Here is a 5,000-nt window from a genome sequence, read left to right as displayed (position 1 = left end):
ACCCGTGCGTCCTAAAGCAAGCCTGAAGTACGTGGTTGGCGGTCTCCACGGCCTGGCACCCCGCGCGGCATCTGGTGTCCGCCTCCCGCCCGCGACTGCGCCGTGCCTTCGTAGGGAAGGCGTTGATGCGGGCGCGGAGGGCGTCGATGTATTCACGCCCAGATAGCAGGCGACTGGTGTCGGCGACCCACTGATGTTGGCCACTGACGGCGGCAGAAGATGACAGTGCCGCACCGTCAATGGCGATGTGTAGGCGCGCCGCCCACATTTCCCCAACCTGCGTTGACGATTTGAGGAGGTGGCCCTCCCACATTAGGTGGCGCTCCAGCACCTCGATCTCACGCTGCACCTCATCCATGCCTGCACCGTCGCAGGCTGGCCCTATCTTCTTCAGCGCCAGGAGACGGGACCGACGGAGGGTCGGACCCATCCATCGGCAAGATGGAATGCCGAGGCCCCCCTGGGCAACAGGAGCGTGGAAGTATCCCAGGGGGGTGTCCGCCGGAAGGCGGAACCATCTCCTGACGGCGGCCCGGATGGTAACGTCGGCCGACTTCAAAGCACCCACCCGGGTGCGGCTGAGGGCCAGCCCGTGGTACAGGCCAGGGAGAAGTACGTTGGTGAGAGCGTGGAGGCGCTGTTGCGGCTTCAGCGGAGCTCGGGAGATGACGTCAAGCTGCTCCACCAGGTGGCTACGTGGATTGAAGACACAGCGACCCGCCGTGGAAAATTGCAGCCCCAGGTACCGGAAGGTTTCACCCACACGCAGGGCAGGCATGGTGGTATTGCCTGCTGTGAAGGTGACATTGCTGTCCACCTTCACCTTCTTCTCGCGCCCTGACGCGACTAAGGCGAGGGTGAAACACTTCCGGGCGTTGATCTGCAGCCCCAGGTGGGCGAGGGCTGCGGTAGCTGCGTCGATGAGGGACTGCAAGCCCCTCGGGGTCGCTGCAAACAGCAAGACGTCATCTGCAAAGGCCGCAGCGTTGACTCTGCGACCGAGGATCCGAGCTCCGATGTGGGAGGGCAGTTGGCCTAAAACGTAGTCCACCGCAAAGTTGAACAGGAGGGGGGAGAGGGGATCGCCCTGGCGAACGCCCCGTGCTGGCTGCACAGACACGCCCACGCCGGCGCCGTCCGCTATCACTGTCGTGCTGCCCTCGTAGCACCGCTCGACATACTCGACAAAGCAATCCGGCAGGCCATGCGCCTTCAGCACGGGGCGAAGGGCAGCATGATCTACCGAATCGAATGCCTTAGATACGTCGATCGATGCCACAAAGACAGAGCGGCAGGAGCGAACTGCGTCGGTGAGAGCAGTGTCCAAGATGAAGGTATTTTCCAACATCCCATCCCGAGGGATGAATGCCCGCTGACGTTCGTCCACAGCACATGCGCGCATCAGGCGTGACGCGAGAACCTTGTGAAAGGTCCGCGCCAACACCGAGCAGACCGTAATGGGGCGAAAGTCAGCGGGGGATGTTGGTGCAGCCGTTTTCGGGAGAAGGGACGTCCGCGCGCGAAGCAGGCGTTCCGGAAGGGCGCGGGCCAGAAGGAAGAGATTCATCACTTTCACCAGGACTTCGTGCGGCAGGCGCCGCAACTCCGCTGGGGTAAGGCCGTCCGGCCCGGCTGCTGATCCCCTGGGCGGCAACGCGGCGGCGACCTCCTCATGTGTGACCGGCCCCCATATGCACTCGAGAGCGACAGGCTCTGAGTGCGGGAGGAGGCGGTCACGAATGAAGCCCGCGGTGGAGATGGGCTTCTTGGTGAAGAGGTCCGCCCAGAAGTCCAGCAGACCAGGGATGGCAGGTGGCGGCTGGAGCAGGGTGCCATCCAAGAGGCCGCGCACGCAACGTGCACGCGACCGTCGGAAGGCATCCTGCGTTCTCGCGTACTCCCAGCGGCGCCGCTTGCGCTTCTGCGTCGGCGGCGCGGCAGGCGGCCGCTTCGATGGTTGGCGCGGCCGCTGTGTCCTGGTGATCGATCTCTCCCCTCTGGACCCGACCGACGCAAGGGCATCCGGGAGCATGCCCAGGATGACATCGGGCGGCGTGCCCCGCCCCAGACCTATGACACGATCCAGGGCAGAGAAACGCTGGGCGGAAGCGGGTAGCCCCGCCAGATGCTCCCAGATGGCGGCGTCAGTCGGCCCCTCCGGCGGCGGCCCGGTGGTGTCGGCCGCGAAGTCCTCGGCTGCGTCGACGGGCGGCGCAGCGGCCTCGCCCGCGTCAGGCAGCGGGCTCGCTGCTCCCCGGCGGGACGCCGGCTCTTCCCCCCGACCGATCTCAAGCGCCTCCATGAATTGGCGGACAAGCTGCTTGTGGGCAGCTTGCCGCCGTCGGCACTTGATTGCCTCAAGCGTTCGGTCGGGGAACATCCTGATGAGTTCTTGATTTACAAAGAAGAACCGGGCGTCCCTCTCGAGGAACAGTTCGGCCTCTGCCTTGGCGAGCGACAGGACTTCTTCCTCCGTCCACCTCGCGCGATGCCTCTCCGTGACGATCTCCGCGTTGGCGGCCGCAAGGTGTTGGCGGCGGCGATGGACCCCGAGACCGTTCTTGGTGGTGAAGCTGCGGTGGCACTCACTACAGGTGTATTCAGCTGCAAAAGTTACAAGATTTTCGGCACGGCCGGTTGGCCGGCTAGGTGCTGGGGGAGTTGGGGTGGCACCTTCAGCGGAAGGGCCACCACTTATTCTCTGATTACTGCCCCCAACTAAAAAAAGGGATAGTGCGAGGGGGGGCTGGTAACCCCCCCAAGCCCCTGGTGCGGTCTTCCACTCTGCGAAAATCAGCGGGCCCACGAGAAGGGGAGAAGACCGCAGGAGAGGAGAGGCTAAGAGGGCTAGGCCCATGTATTGCGCATCACTCTCCCTGTAACTATAACCCAAGGAAGGCACCTCGCAGCAGCAGCACGACTACATCAAGACCGCACTTCGAAAAGCCAAGTCCGGATGCAGCCACACCGCCGCCACTTGGCCTTAAGAGAGTCATAGTTACTCCCGCCGTTTACCCGCGCTTGCTTGAATTTCTTCACGTTGACATTCAGAGCACTGGGCAGAAATCACATTGCGTCAACACCCGCTAGGGCCATCGCAATGCTTTGTTTTAATTAGACAGTCGGATTCCCCCAGTCCGTGCCAGTTCTGAGTTGATCGTTGAATGGCGGCCGAAGAGAATCCGCGCACCCGCGCGCCCCCGGAGGAGCACGCTAAGGCGGACGCGGCCTCGCAGCAAGGAAGATCCGTGGGAGGCCAAGGCACGGGACCGAGCTCGGATCCTGCACGCAGGTTGAAGCACCGGGGCGCGAACGCCGCGCAGGCGCGCGCATCCTGCACCGCCGACCAGCACGAGGCCGACCAACGGCGAGAGCAGACCACGCCCGCGCTAAACGCCCGCACTTACCGGCACCCCTACGGCACTCACCTCGCCCAGGCCCGGCACGTTAGCGCTGACCCACTTCCCGACCAAGCCCGACACGCCCCGATCCTCAGAGCCAATCCTTATCCCGAAGTTACGGATCCAATTTGCCGACTTCCCTTACCTACATTATTCTATCGACTAGAGGCTCTTCACCTTGGAGACCTGCTGCGGATATGGGTACGAACCGGCGCGACACCTCCACGTGGCCCTCTCCCGGATTTTCAAGGTCCGAGGGGAAGATCGGGACACCGCCGCAACTGCGGTGCTCTTCGCGTTCCAAACCCTATCTCCCTGCTAGAGGATTCCAGGGAACTCGAACGCTCATGCAGAAAAGAAAACTCTTCCCCGATCTCCCGACGGCGTCTCCGGGTCCTTTTGGGTTACCCCGACGAGCATCTCTAAAAGAGGGGCCCGACTTGTATCGGTTCCGCTGCCGGGTTCCGGAATAGGAACCGGATTCCCTTTCGCCCAACGGGGGCCAGCACAAAGCGCATCATGCTATGACGGCCCCCATCAACATCGGATTTCTCCTAGGGCTTAGGATCGACTGACTCGTGTGCAACGGCTGTTCACACGAAACCCTTCTCCGCGTCAGCCCTCCAGGGCCTCGCTGGAGTATTTGCTACTACCACCAAGATCTGCACCGACGGCGGCTCCAGGCAGGCTCACGCCCAGACCCTTCTGCGCCCACCGCCGCGACCCTCCTACTCGTCAGGGCTTCGCGGCCGGCCGCAAGGACCGGCCATGACTGCCAGACTGACGGCCGAGTATAGGCACGACGCTTCAGCGCCATCCATTTTCAGGGCTAGTTGCTTCGGCAGGTGAGTTGTTACACACTCCTTAGCGGATTCCGACTTCCATGGCCACCGTCCTGCTGTCTTAAGCAACCAACGCCTTTCATGGTTTCCCATGAGCGTCGATTCGGGCGCCTTAACTCGGCGTTTGGTTCATCCCACAGCGCCAGTTCTGCTTACCAAAAGTGGCCCACTTGGCACTCCGATCCGAGTCGTTTGCTCGCGGCTTCAGCATATCAAGCAAGCCGGAGATCTCACCCATTTAAAGTTTGAGAATAGGTTGAGGTCGTTTCGGCCCCAAGGCCTCTAATCATTCGCTTTACCGGATGAGACTCGTACGAGCACCAGCTATCCTGAGGGAAACTTCGGAGGGAACCAGCTACTAGATGGTTCGATTAGTCTTTCGCCCCTATACCCAGCTCCGACGATCGATTTGCACGTCAGAATCGCTACAGACCTCCATCAGGGTTTCCCCTGACTTCGTCCTGGCCAGGCATAGTTCACCATCTTTCGGGTCCCAACGTGTACGCTCTAGGTGCGCCTCACCTCGCAATGAGGACGAGACGCCCCGGGAGTGCGGAGGCCGCCGCCCCGTGAAGGGCGGGGAAGCCCCATCCTCCCTCGGCCCGCGCAAGGCGAGACCTTCACTTTCATTACGCCTTTAGGTTTCGTACAGCCCAATGACTCGCGCACATGTTAGACTCCTTGGTCCGTGTTTCAAGACGGGTCGTGAAATTGTCCAAAGCTGAAGCGCCGCTGACGGGAGCGATTATTCCGCCCG

The sequence above is a fragment of the Schistocerca piceifrons genome, unplaced genomic scaffold (assembly GCF_021461385.2).
Source record: "Schistocerca piceifrons isolate TAMUIC-IGC-003096 unplaced genomic scaffold, iqSchPice1.1 HiC_scaffold_119, whole genome shotgun sequence".
In the NCBI taxonomy this organism is placed as follows: domain Eukaryota; kingdom Metazoa; phylum Arthropoda; class Insecta; order Orthoptera; family Acrididae; genus Schistocerca; species Schistocerca piceifrons.
This window is presented reverse-complemented; position numbering follows the sequence as displayed.